We start from the raw sequence: 14,696 nt of genomic DNA, 5'->3' as shown, positions 1-14,696 counted from the left end.
AATGGAAGAGTTAAGAGCACAATACTCTAATCTGTTACAAATAGAGTCCAACTTTTCAACATCTTTATTATTCCATTTTGAGCAGCCTGCTTTCAAGCCCACAGAAGCTCTGGGAGCACATGTATCCTGTCTGTGCTTGGAGATTGTTTCTCTGAAGACGAAGCTTGTGACCTGAGATCAGTGAAATTCCTTTCTCCAATGGTTTATGGAAAACTTGCGTGAGGATGGATGGGATGTCCAAACCTTATTACATCAAAAATGAGCTACTATCACAGGAAAATATAGCCACTAGCTAGAAAGTAATCTCTGAAACTCATGTCTCTTTTCTGGAAAGAAATTTTGCTGTCTGCAAACCTATTTCAGTTGCATTGACTTTCTGTTATAAATTCATTAATGTATACTTGCAGGTCATATGCAGTTTTAAATTTTGGTCATGCTAAGGATCTGTTGGGTGGTGTTGCTATCGAGAAAGACAACGTAAAAACAGGTCAGCAACTGAAAAAAAGTGTAAGAAACAAAATACTTGACTTTTCATCTTTGTTTCCTGCATGGACTTCTCTGAGATTTGAAGGCCGGTATCTCCTACAATTTCTGTGTGCCATAGGAGCACTAGTTACACATCGTAAGGATGCTCTCAGGTTTCAGAGAGGTGTGAGCTGTACGAGAGTGCAATATTGTGTAGCAAACTCTGGTTATTCAGGAATGAAGGGCCTGTCTCAAATGCTTTACGAGGGTTATAGAAACTTATGGATTTGTTTCAGTAATAATGGGCTGCCTTCTGCAAAGCATGCTATTGAGAAGTGTTTTTCAAGCTGCTTTATTATCATATCAGAACTGGAAGAAAGCAAAAATCTGGGCACTGGAACTTTTTGGAAAAAACACACACCAAATGCTGTGAGCCTTGTTTAGAAAAACCAAATGATGAAAGCTGACAGCAGGTGGCTGTTCTCAACGTGATCCGTCAGCAACAAGTGTGGTGCTGAATGTTTCTTGGCGGTCAGCAGGCCATCTTGGATGAGAGCTAGTATGCAGACTTTTGGCAAACAGGCCAATGTTCCCACTAGCTTTGCTCCCAAGCTGGTGTTCCACTTGAGTACTCAGTCACTGCCTTTAGAAGAAAAAACTTAATTTGCAAACACTTTCCAATGGTGGAAGACGCATAGTAACAGCGACCTGGTAAGTGTTGCCAATAGCAAGGCAAAAAATATATTGTTCTGGACAGGACCAGCAGTTATGGTTAAACAGGAAACTTCAAAATCTGACAAAAAAAAAAAAAGAAAAAAAAAGGATCTGTAAATATCTCAAGTGTAAATGCTGCTCAGCAGAATGGCTTTTCAATACCCAAAGTATTCAGCTAATGAAGGATTTAAAGAAAAAATTGCCTCATCAGATAATTAGAACTTCTTGCATTTACACTCAGTCGAACATAGATCTGCCTCCAAGTTTCTTCTTGACATTTGGAGTGGTTGTTTCATAGCTATGCTTGCCAATTCCTTGTGAAGGATGTTTAGCCCTGTCTGTGAGCATGTGTTTGTCTCCTAGAAGTATGCAGTACTTGCAAAGCATAGTTTGTCTAAGTGTGCACAGAGTCAGAGAATGGCTGAGGCTGGAAGGGACCTCTGGAGGCCATCTGGTCCAACCCCAGATCAAGCAGGGCCACCCAGAGCAGGGTGTAGAGCACCACATCCAGGTGGCTTTTGAGGATCTCCAAGGAGGAGACTCCACCAGCTCTCTGGGCAGCCTGTGCTCCCTCACTCGCACAGTACAAAAGTGCTGCCTGGTGTTCAGAGGGAACCTCTTCTGTTCCAGTGCCTCTTGTTCTAGTGCTGGGCACCACTGAAAAGGGTCTGGCTCTGTCCTCTTTATATCAACTTTTCAAGTATTTGTGCGCATGGATGAGATCCCCCTTGAGCCTTCTTTTCTCCAGGCTGAACGGTCCCAGGTCAGTCTTGGCCTTTCCTGAAAGGAGATGCTCCTGTCCCAACGTCGTCTTTGTGGGCCATCTCTCCTGTGCTTGTGAGCTTGGAACTGGACATAGCATTCCAGGTATGGCCTCACAAGTGCTGAGCAGAGGGGAAGCAGGGGAAGCATATCTTCCCTTGACTTGCTGGCAGCACTCCTCCTTGTGTAGCACAGGACAGCATTAGCTTTTTTTTTTTTTTTTTTTTTTTCAGCAAGGGCACAGTGCTGGATCATGCTGAAATTGATGTCCACCAGGACTCCTAGATCTTTTTCTGCCAAGCTGCTTTCCAGCTGGGTACAGCATAGACTGGTGCATGGGATGGTTCCACTTCATGAGATTCCTGTCAGCCAGTTTTGCAGCCTGTTGATGTCCCTCTGGATGGCACCATGACTCTGTCATTTCAGCCACTCCTTCCAGTTTTGTGTCATCAGCAAACCTGCTGAGGGTGCCCTCTGCCCATCTTGTAGAACATTAATGAAGATGTTAAACAGGATTGGAGCCAGTATTGACCCCTAGGATATACCATTAATTACTGGTCTTCAGCTGGACTTTTAACCACTCATTTCTGCCCCTTGGTCCTGGCTGCTCAGCCAGTTTTCAGTGCGTTCGCATCCAGCTCATGCTTCAGCATTTTCTCTGTGAGGATCTTAAGGGAGACAGTGTCAAAGGCCTTACTGATGTCAAGGTGGACAACATCCACTGCTCTCCCCCCATCTAGAAGTTCATCAAGAAGTTCATCATAGAAGTTTGTCAAGTTGATCAAGCTTGACTTCCCCTTGGTGAAGCCATGCTGACTACATCTGATGACTTTGTGTCCTTCACATGCCTGGAAATGGTTTCCAGGATTAACTGCTCCATCACCTTTCTTCCCAAGGATGGAGGTGAGGCTGACTGGCCTGTGGCCTCTGGATCATCCTTCTTCCTGTTATTGAAAATAGGACTAACATGTGCTTTCCTCCAGTCTTCAGGCATTTCTCCCAAATGGCATGATTGGTCAAGGATCATCGAAAGTGGTCTTGGAATGATATCTGCCAGCTTCCTTGGTACTGATGTCCAAGTCTATCAGGGCACATAGACTTACAAGTGTCCAGTTTGCCCAAGTATTCCCTAACCTGATCCATTTCCACCAAGAATGTGTCTCCGTGTTCTAGATCTTTCACCTGTTTTCTTGAGACCTGGGGCTCCTGCAGACTGTTCTAGCTGGTAAACACTGAGGCAAAGCAGCTATCCAGTACATCAGCTTTCCCTATCCTGTGTTCCCAGGGCCACCGCTTTATTCAGCCGTTCAGGGCCCACATTTCCCCATATTTGCATATGTAATTAAACTCCTAAAAATGTTCACAGGCAATATTTTCAGAGGTTATACCTTTGAAATAATTTACTGTATTAACATAAGGGCCTTGCCACAAGCGCTGTGTACAAGCAAAGCTCTCTCCTGTTCATGTATTAGCATAAGGGCCTTATTACAAGTGAACCCATCTCTTCTGTTTCACAATCTGTTACATTATAATCATGCTCTACATGCTGTTATTGCTGTTGGGGATAGATCCAGCTGGTACTTATTATCTCGACAGATTCAGTGTATAATAGGAAACTTCATGTACTTGTATCAGTTGACTATAACCTACTTTAAGAGTAGAAAAACAGCCTATTTAGTGGGATAGCTAGCCACTAAAAGAAAAGAGTAAAAAATGCTCTGAGCAAATGAGGTTTATCTGTGTTTTTCTCTTCACTGATATTCCTCAGATTTATTCAAGAATATCATTGTTATATAATTTCTTTGTGTTGTGAACTAATAATTAATCCAAGGAATAGATTTATGGAATAACATCAGCCAAGTTCAAGCGCCTTCAGTGCGTGTTGTATGTCTCTCCATGTGCACAGCTTGTGACGTATGTGTGGAAGCTGAATGTTTGCAGCTGCAAATCTATGGATAGGTTTAAAAAAAGCTGCACTTCTGTTTCGAACTCGCATGCATCAGCAGGTTCATTTGCAAGCCTGAGAAAATTTCTGCCTTCAAGTAATATTTCTCATATTATCATCACGTTAATGCTGGATAACGTAATAATACATTTTCAACCCTCAAATATGAGGTGTTAAATAAAAAAGAACCAGCTCTATTTTAAGAAAGGTTTTTGTTTTTGTTTTTTGTTTTTTTTTTTTTTTGTGTGTGGCAAGTTTCACACATCCAAAACAGTACTTATAGCAGCATGCTCTTTCTGCACGGAGCTATTAGATGTTTTAAACGGAAAATATTTTTGAATTTTTCTTTCATTAGCAGTATCATCTTTCTCTGATTCTGTTTTTCTCTGCTTCTTCCACCTCCTTCCCTCCCACCTGCAATGTGCAGCTTCTCAGTGGTACTTAGGCCAATCCAAGCATCAGCTGCCTTGGAAATGGGCAGACCCATCTCTGGCAAGATGTTCCCACTCCATGTTAGCACAGACACGTGATATGCCAGATACAGAAACTGATACAGCTGAAAGCAACTTCAAGGAAAAAAATAAAAATCTGAATCACTTTCTTATAACGAGCGGTGTTGCAGAAGAAGAGAAGGCAACATGTGGCCAGGAAGAGGAATGGAGCAGAGCAGTGACCCCATTTTGGCAACTGGTCTTTGCTTGCCCTGTAATTCCTTATCATTGCAACTGTTGTTAGCTTTGTGTGATGCTGGCTGATTCCTTGGCTGCATGGAAATGTGCAGAACTTCACTGGTCCTGCCACTCTGTGTGGTTTTCTGCCTTGCCCCTAGGCAGTCAGTGCATCTAATGGTCAAGTGTACAGGAGAGCACAGGATTTCTGTCTGTACTACAGAATCTGTTTGCTCCTAAGTCCTGTAAAATGCTGCTTTACATGATGCCACGCTCACGCTGCAGCTAAGCCACTTACTACAGTAGTACTTTTTATAGATGATGTTACATTGCAAGTGGATCTTCAAAGGTCTTCAAAGAAGACAGAGAGGAAAATCTGGTGCTAGAGGCTTCAGTAGATTAAATGTGATGTTGACTTTCTCCATTTAGACATTAAATGAAAATTTGGTGAGATATACTAACAGTCAACCTCTTTTCCTTATATTTTATTTGTGCTTTTTCCTTGTATTTTAGTTGGCCCTGTGTGCGCATGTGGCAAAAGATATTTGTGCTCTATGTGCTTAGCAAAATTTGTGCTCCGCTCATCTGTGCTTCCAATGATGGTGTTTGTTCTAGGAGTAAACTGGAACAGCATTGTTGATACAAGGACAAGTGGCTCAGCTTCCTTTCAGCAGAGAGGAATTCCTGATGCCACTTACGTAAGTGTCTGAAGGGGGTTAGCAAATGGCTAATAAGTGACTCTCAGCTCACTAAAATATGATTCAGCACCAATGCAGACAGGGATGAACACACAATTCCAGTTTTTTCGTCTCTCACTTTAGCTTTATCTTCACTTCTTACACTATTTTTCCTCATATTCCTCATACACAGAGGCCAAATTTAATTACACCCCCTCCCAACACAAACAAAAACCCAAAGCCAAACCACAGTGATTCCTGAGTCTATCAAACACAAAAAGTCTTTGCCTAAATAAGGTTTTGTTTAAATTACATGATCTGTGTATTAAAATGATCAGTCTTATTTTTAAGCACAGGAAATGCATTGTAAAATACTTCTGTTTCTTCACTGAGGTGTGCTGAGCAGTAAATGTAAGGACTGTTTTCAACTCTGAACCATTTACAGCATAGCTCAACTCTTAGTTTTGGGTAGCTAGTTTCATAATGGTTAATTTCACTTAAGTTCTCAACTTCTAGGAACTACGCTCTGGGTTTCAAGGAGGTAAAGAATGTAGGCAAGCACATCTCATATCATGTCAACTCCGCAAGTTTTATTCCTCAAAATATTTTGAGGTAATGCAAAGAATTGAGGCACAATCTAAGGAAATGGGTGTTTGCAAAGAATGTGCAGGTTACCTTTAGTGAATGCTTCAAGTGTATGTGAGAACACTGGTGTTCAAGCTTGTTCCTTGCTCTCTATCACCATCAGACTTTCTAATCTTCTTGACATTGCAGCCTCCTGAAATGACAATTTTCACCAAAATAGGCACATTAACCAAATATACCAGTACAAATGAGTACTACTTACCTTTACTGAACAGTTTGCAGAGAGGGTCTGCCTAGGGCCTGCAATGCCTGGTAGGGTACAACAGCCATACCACCTACTTTTTGCCCCTAGTTTAGAAGATGTGCATTAGGGCAGACTCAGCAGGTACTGCTCTGTAGGTACCTGGTGATGGAGTCTTTACAATGCCTGTCTGGAAGTGAGTGTTTATTAGGCTAGTTGCAAAGGCAACTTCATACCCCCTGAGGCAGTGGTTCCTGTGTGTTACAGAAGGCATTAAAACACTTCTGCAAAGAGGATGAATATAAATGTAGCAATTCTTAGTGCCTGTCTAACCCTGTGCAGAAAGCTGTGGCAGCAACAGCCAGCTACGTGCCTTGAAGTCACAGTGGAGGATCGGTGTTTTGGACCAGAAGAGGCTGCGCTGGAGGATGGTGTTACAGTTAGCTGTGCTAGCGGGAGGCAGATGACTGGTTTTAGCACCTCACAGAAGTGCTGCTGTGAGAACAGGCTACATGTGACATAGTGGTTGCCTGAACTTGGAAGGGTGAAATAGAATTTAACACTTGGACTGATATTTGTGCACAGCTGAAATTTATTCTTCACTGGGCATGGAGTTTTTAAAAGATGAAGAAACAATTGTGTCTTTATGTCTCTACAGGCACATGTAGCACCATGTATACCTATGAGTTCAAAATTTGATCTTAACACACTTTCCATAACTTTACAGATAATTCTCTTCAGCCTTAAGATGCTTGTCTTTTATCTTTAAATATCTATATTTTCAGGCAGAATGAGACTTTATTTTACTGCAACACAAATGAGCCACAGCACACGAGCTAACTGTTAAGATTAGTTAATACAGTGTTAACCATTCTTAGAACATGGAGCTTAGTAATGCTGGTAGTGTAAACACAGAGCTAGAATTCAAGTCTGAATTTTGGAGGGTAAATTTTATTTGGTAACAGTTCTGGCTCATTCTTTTCTGTTGCATTTGATAATCCCAAGGTTCTGGGGATTGCTTTTGCTTTCAGTATTTGAAACATAATGGTGTGTCATAGGGATGTGATGAAAATTTTGAGAGCTTGTTTGGTTTTGTTTCTTTTAGGCTTTATATTTTACATATACATGTATATGTATTTTCCCTCTAGTTGATCTGCTGTTAACAGCTGCTTTGGCTTTAGCTTATTGGTGGTTAACAGTCTCCCCAGAGTGGTGACTCGCGGTAACTGCAGACTAGCTACGTGCATAAGCACTTCCTCTGGTACACATGAGAAGTTCAAATGTAAAGTAAACTATGATCCAGATATATTTTAAGAATGCATGGTCAGGAACACGCTGTTTTATCGATTACCACTTTTGCAGTCTAAACTTTACCTTTTCTGTAAGACTTCAAGTGCATAATTAGTCACGGAGAAGTCACGTATTTAAAAAGCTTACACCTGTGAACTACTTTAGTTAACATGGAACATATGGTATGACAGCTACTACCATCTCTAGCTACTTCTGCATTTAGGTCAAAACTAATCTTGTACTTTTGGATTATCTGTGATCTATATTCTCTAACGAGGTGATAGTATTATAGGTCCAAATCCTACATGGAGGTGAGCTCTATGTGTTATGCTGTTTTACGACGAAATAATGATAGAGCTGAACTCAGAACACTTTCCTGGTGACATTAAGTTATTAAATACTAACATTATTGTTTAGTGAATAACTTCATGGAGCTGCTTCCTATTCAAACAGCTGGTTCAAGCCATTGCTTTCTGTGATGTAAGCTAAGACAAGTAACTTTCAGATACCTACATTTAGGTATCATCTTTTTTTGTCTGGAAGCAATCTCACTCTTGAAGCCCAGTTTTTCTGTCCTCACAAGGGCATTTACTGGAGGTGCCATAGGGTATCACCCCATCTGGTCTCTTTAAAATAGAACATTCAAAATATCTGGGATATAGGGGATTTATTTTTTTTTTTTCTTTTTGTGTGTGTGTATGATGCTTTTAGTACCGTAGAAGTCTGAAAGAGAAATGTGAAGACTGATAAATGTAAAATCTGAAGAGGAACAGGTGTGTGTGGGAGTTTCAGGAGGAATAATTGAAGGAGAAAAGAGAGTGGCAGACCTTGATGGCATTCAGTCAGCAGCTTATCAGTGTCACAGCTTATGTTGAACACAATTTCTCAGGACAACCAGACTGTAGGGGTTTAAAAAAAAAAAAATTGTCTGAAATGGACTATACTTAGGCTAATACGAGGGGTTGCCTGAAGCTATTGATTGCAAGGAGCCATACAAATCCCAGAGAAATGAAAATTAGTGGTTAAACAGCTCTGTCTATTATTGACTCTAAAAAGCAGGACATAGAATGGAGATGCAAAAGGTCAAAATCCCTGCAGCTTCTAATGCGCACACCCAAGACCTGCATGCTGTTACCAAGCCAAAACCCAGGAGACATGAGGAAGACTCTGTACCTGGTGTGCCCTGTCCTTTGCGTCACTGTAAGCCGTCAGGGTCAGAACACTAGGACACACATCCTGGGGCTTGTACATGCGTGAATACAAGAGAATGTAAATGTCCCTCCAAACAATAAAATAGGCATTGCTACCTTAGCTGAGCTCTGTTGCTGTAATATTGCAGCATTTCCAGTTCCTTGTTTCCACAGGCTTTACTGCCCAAGGTGACCTAGAAGCCTCTGATAACTGAGCAAGCTGATCTGAAGAGCTCAGGACTTGCTGTGTTGGAAGAAATGACTGACTGCAGGGATCTGGCATTGCTGTAGACAGAGACTGGGTTGATTGCATATGCAGGCCTAATATAGTGACACGTTTTTCTGAGTTATCCAAGCATAATGTTCCACTGAAAAATGCATTTACAATGTAAAATGGTATATGTACCCTTATGCTGTCATGAATCAGCATTGAATGTCAATAATTTAACTTACATTTTTCTTTTGAAAAAGGGTCTCTGGCATGGAACTGTCAAATGATTATTATCTAGTATTTATTGTGTGACAGCAGCCAAAAGATCTGATTCAGAATGGATTACTTTGCAGCTGGTGTTGTTACTAAAAACACACATATATAAAATGGCAATGCCTGCCTGAAAGGGGGGGTCTAATGCTAAGTTCTTGATTTAAACAAAAGTTCAGCAGAAGCATAAATGCATTTGAGTAGGGAAGAGTTCAGTGTTCAAGTGCTAAGCTGACATTAGTGTATTAGAGTGTATGGGGGTGAGCTTTTAAAGTTGACCTGCTGACTGTTCCCCCATACCCTACTTCAGTTTTTGTCCTGGAGCAGCCTCAGAGTGAAAGAACTGGATTCTCACTCCGAAAAATGCTCCAGGAGCCACCTGATGTTCACCAGCCACAGATGGGTGTTCAGTTCATGGGGAAAGATGAGAGCTAGTCCAAAACAAATAAGCAGATGGACCTTAGCCATGTCTAGGGTGAAGGGCAGGTCCTCAGGACCAAGAGGTTTTCCTTATAAATGTGCTCCTATCTGTCCACATTACCTCCTGGTGGTCTACAATGCCACACTGCCACATGCTGCCATGCTCCATAGGTAGTGTGCCACCCCATAAAATGTTTTAATGGCTGATAAGGGAACGGCTGCAGTGCTTGGAAAGACATGAAATTTCTTTCTGGTAAGTAGCCTGAAGCTTGAAGTGGGAGCCGAAGTTAGAGAGGTGTACATGTAGTGTGTGTGAGAGGGGAACCTTTTCAAAAACTCTTTTCTAATTTAGCAGTACCTCCCACTTCCAAGTGAATGCAGTGTCATGGGTTCAAAGCAGTGTATACACAAAGGTGGACAGACCATTTTCCTTGGGAGCTTATGACTGCTAATGTGAGCTTATAAATAAATTAAGGAGTGCCTTCAAGAAAAAAAGAAATCTTCTTTCTGAGCTAGAGAAATGTACTTTCAGGAAACAAGTGTCTGCAGTTAGTACCCTCTGCTGTTTCCACAAGAAAATTAGACATCGACCTTTTTGAGAGACCTTACATATATATTTAACATCAAATTAGTGAGAGTTTAACTGTAAATATATTTTTACTGGATTCAAGCAAATTGATTTGTGCATGAATGATGTTTTGTGACACAATTACAATATATTAATTGTGTCTTCTGTGTCACTTGCAAGAATGTCATTATTGTAATAGGAAATTGTAGATATGACTGAAGATGTATGTCTGTTATGGGTTTAGTTATATTAAAAATGAATGTCTGAGAGGTGTGTTGCACTTTTTATTAAAGTTTAATCTAGTATCAAAAATAGCAATAATATCACAAGAGTCCTCACGGCCCTGTAGTGTAAATTTTCTGCTCACAAGACAATTTTAAAAAGGCATACGACTATTCTTTTTTTGTTTCTTCTTGGCTAGTAGATGTTGTTCACATAAAATAACAACGTTAAGGATATATGCCCCTGCAGTATGATAAAGTTTTCTGCAGTGTTTCTACAAAGCACATAACACTTATTTCCACAGATGCCTAAAATAAATGTCCAACATGCTACAATTCTAGAAAAATAAGGATGAAAGTGTGTACAGTAGTGACTGCTGTCAAATTCTGTTAAAATGGTAACAACGAGATCAAATGTGTCTGTATTTGCTGTGAAATTTGGCTGTCAGACCTCAAAGTATGTGACAGGGAGCAGCATTACTATGTTGGCATGTGGGTAGGCAAGTCAATGATTAATCACTACTTAAATGCAGCTGCTACTGTCTGGTCCCTGGGCCTACCTGAAACACACCTGGAGTCTTTATCAACCTTTCAGTGCTTGGAAAATCAGTAGAGAGTGGGCGTATGCATTTTGGTTCTCTCACATAATGTGACAATACAGTCATGGTAGTGACTGTTCCCTGTATGCGCCACCAATGAGGCTGGTGGTGTGGAGGAGGCTGTACGTTTACAGATGTGTAAAAAGATTTGTACAGACTTATCTCTTTATTTCCCTCCCCTGCACAGAGAGATCATTTCTCTGAAATTACTAACGGAAGGTGATCTCCACTAACCAGGTTCTCAGTGATGCTGGAACACGAAGAAAAACTAGGAAAGCCCTAGGATGGGAAAATGGGGCAGCTAAAACGTCTGCTGTCGCTGAGATGCTCTAGAACTTGGTGGACAAGGGGAGGAAGAGTTAGAAAGCACTTGATTCTAATTGTAAGCAGTTGTGGCTACAAAAAAGAAAAGAAAAGAAAAGAAAAGAAAAGAAAAGAAAAGAAAGAAAAGAAGCTTAATTTTTACAACAGTTGATTTTAGGCCTTTCCAATAGATAACAATCAAACTTCAGAAGAAGAAGCTGTGAATAAATAACAGAGGCTACAAAGTCCTGTTTGTTACTTAAAATGAAAGAAATAAGAAAGGTTTAAGGTGTGAGTAACATTTACCTCCTCCAAGGTAGAGAAGTTTTACTTTTTCTGGGGCATGCACGTGATTTGTAAGGGGGAACTCGAGCCTTAGAGAAAACAGATAGTTGAAAGGAATTAATGAAAGGTCACTGGAACAAGGTTCAGAGTTAGATTATGTACCCAATAATCTGACAAATAAAAACCATATGTCTTTAGGCACAATGCAGCCTGTTAACTCAATAGCAGAGAAATTACACAAAGCGATTAAGGAAGCATAAGAATGTGTGTATTTATAAGTGTGAGTATTTTCATATCAAGCAATGCTGAAAGTAGATGTTCCTTCTTGCATGATTGGCAGGGGGTGGCTGTGCATCTGTACAGACTGCCTGCCCCTGCCAAAGATGGTTTATTTCTCTGTGGTGACTGCCACAGAAAGGTTATTTTGGGACTGGGAACTCTAATTGAAAGGTGGGAATTTTCTTATATTAAGCTCCAGCTAGTACTGACATTACAAAAATTCGTAAGGCTTTGAGACTAAATGAAGTACTAAAAGCAAACAAAATGTAGTGATATTCTATAGCATATTCTATGCTTCAGGAAAAAATGTTGCCAGCAAGATGGTAGACTTTTTTTTTTTTTTTCCCCTTCAAGGCAGAAAAAAGACCACAAATAACTTACATGCTTTCTTGTGATAGTGTTCTAATTTCCTTGAGGTAAACTCACTAGAGAGTGTTACAACTAAATAAGTGATCATGTTTAGTAAATATATATATATATTGCCATGTATTACATATTTTTCAGCTGTAGCAATCTATGACAATGGGACAGAGCATGATGAATTTGAACATAGTAAGTTTGTGGAAGAGGGGAGGTTTAGACCTGTCATGGCTAGAGCCAATTATCCCTAATGTAACAGTGTATTGGGAAGTGGTATCAATCAAGCACATGCTAGAAAAGACAACAGAATCACTGTGATTCACATTTAACATTGTTAAACTGCAGAGTGATGTTAACGAAGCATAAGTTGTTAATTGCTAATAATTTGGTCGCTACTTAGAAGAATGTCTATTTTGTTTGAAAGTCTAGTTGGCATTTGCAGGTGTATGAAAACCTGGATAAGGAAAAAAAAAAACATCCTGTAAAGCTAACAGAGTTTAGGGTGCAGAGAGTTCTTCACATTTCATGAAAATGATTGTGTGAATTTATCTCCATTGTGCATTGAAGCACTGTACAATTGTCAGGTCAGTTGTATATACATGTAGGTAACCTCCTATAATCATGAAAGCTTGCATCTCCAGTTTAGCTATCTAACATGGAGAAATAAACAGTGTTTTTACTCTTACTCACAGAGAGGTGTAAGAATAAAGGTTATAAGTCTTCAGTTTTGCCTGAGAAAGGAGCAGTTATCTTAGCAGCTATGTCTACACCCTCATCTTATCTGCAGCCAGACTGGATTTGGAGAGAGTTAAAGTAGATCTGAGTAAACTGGTGTCTATCTGAATACACAAAATTCCTCTTTGATTTCTGGATATGTGTTTCTGAAACACATACCTGTGTTTCGGTGGCTGTCTCTGTGCTACTTCGCTATCGCTGCAGCTATTGGTCTGGGAGCATACTCGGTAGATGTTGCTGTATCGCTTCTGATGCTGGGGCTGGTTCAGGGATGCAGGCACTGCTTTGTTTTGTGCAGCATTGATGTGCCTTGTGTATAACTGCTGGGAAAGAAATGCCAGTGCTGTCAAAAGAAATAACCTTCAGAGTCTTATGACTTTGGCATCCCAAATAGCTATATATTTTGGAGAAATAAGCAACATTTATTGAACTTGAGATTGACTTGAGATCAGTAGGTCAGACTTGGGCATTTGCCTGAAAGAGCATCACCTTTGTCAGGTCAGTGTTGACAGGGATGGATTAAAGCCAGTTCAGTTAGTGAGCCAGGGAATGCTGCAGCCAAGGTGTAGGGGAGCTGCCCCTGCTGTGACAGCCAAGCCTGCTGTATGTTTGGGTTTCTATGTGGTATGCTAATAGCACTTGGCTCTTTCAGATAATTTGAAAACTGCTGTGGAAGGACTGCTAAATGAAGGGTCACATTCAGCAAGAATTAATTTAACCTCAAGCAATGATATGGCTATGATGTAGGTTTGTACCACTGAGGTTTGTCTATCAGCACTGCTACCTTTTAAACTGGTAGATGTGTTTAACCTCACAGTTATTTATCATATATTGCTCTCTTTGGAATAGCTGCACATTTCCATCTGCATATGGACATGCAATAATCTCAAACCTATTAATACATTTTACTCTGGCTTTCTGGGCCATTTAATGGGCTATGAAATGGTACTGAAATGTGAATTACAAAAAGAAAAGCCCAAAGTACTACCTGTAATGGATTTGTGTGTAGTATGAAATAGCTGTCTCTATGTTTGCAAAAGATGACTTTATCTTCAGTCTTGGGGCAAAAACACAGCTGTAATTTGAAGGTATTGTATTTTTAGCTCAGTGTCATACTTTCTAGAAATATATTAGAGAGGACAATGAAGGTGCAATGCAATTCCAAATAGAACCATTTTTTTTCCAATTCATTTCTGAGACATTGAAATAAATATTTGCCATCTGGAATTTTCAGTTGTATAAGGTTTCCGTAAGAGTGCATATTATTGTAAGGCAGTTTATAGAGCAAACAATATCTAGTGTCAATGTACAGTATTGTGCACTAAATCAATGAGAGGTGCTTTTGACTTCAGGTTTGCTCAGGTTCACAGATGAATTCATTAACTTCAGTCTCAGAAGTTGGCTGTGAGATGTTTTAGCCTCCTCATGAATGCATTCACATTCCTTTGTTCTAGGACATGCAGGTGCCTTGCTAACAGAGGATGCTATTGATTAAAATAACTGCATTTTTATTTGTTTGTTTTCTTTCTTTCTTTTTTAAGTACTGTAGAGTAACTTACTGGGTTGGTGTCCCCACGGAAAACATCCAAAGAATTTCAGTGGGCTTTATGAAGAAATACAATTGATTCAATGAGTTACACTTCATTGCCTTATCTCATGTTTTGTTGTAGTAAGATAGGCCACCATTATTGATGACATCCATTTTTTGATGCTGAAAACTTGTAACACTTTGAGCATTTAAACCCAAGTTACTCTGGGCAGTATCATATTTGGTACTGTCTACCCCAAAGCCTCATTTCCTATTAAAAAATGTGTGAAACGTGGGGTGGAAAAAAACTCAGGATAAAAGATAAAAAACAAACAAACAAAAAACAACAACAACAAAAAACCTGGATAGGACACTTTAAA

The sequence above is a fragment of the Anas platyrhynchos genome, chromosome 4 (assembly GCF_047663525.1).
Source record: "Anas platyrhynchos isolate ZD024472 breed Pekin duck chromosome 4, IASCAAS_PekinDuck_T2T, whole genome shotgun sequence".
Classification (NCBI taxonomy): Eukaryota; Metazoa; Chordata; class Aves; order Anseriformes; family Anatidae; genus Anas; species Anas platyrhynchos.
Note: the sequence above shows the minus strand (reverse complement) of the source record.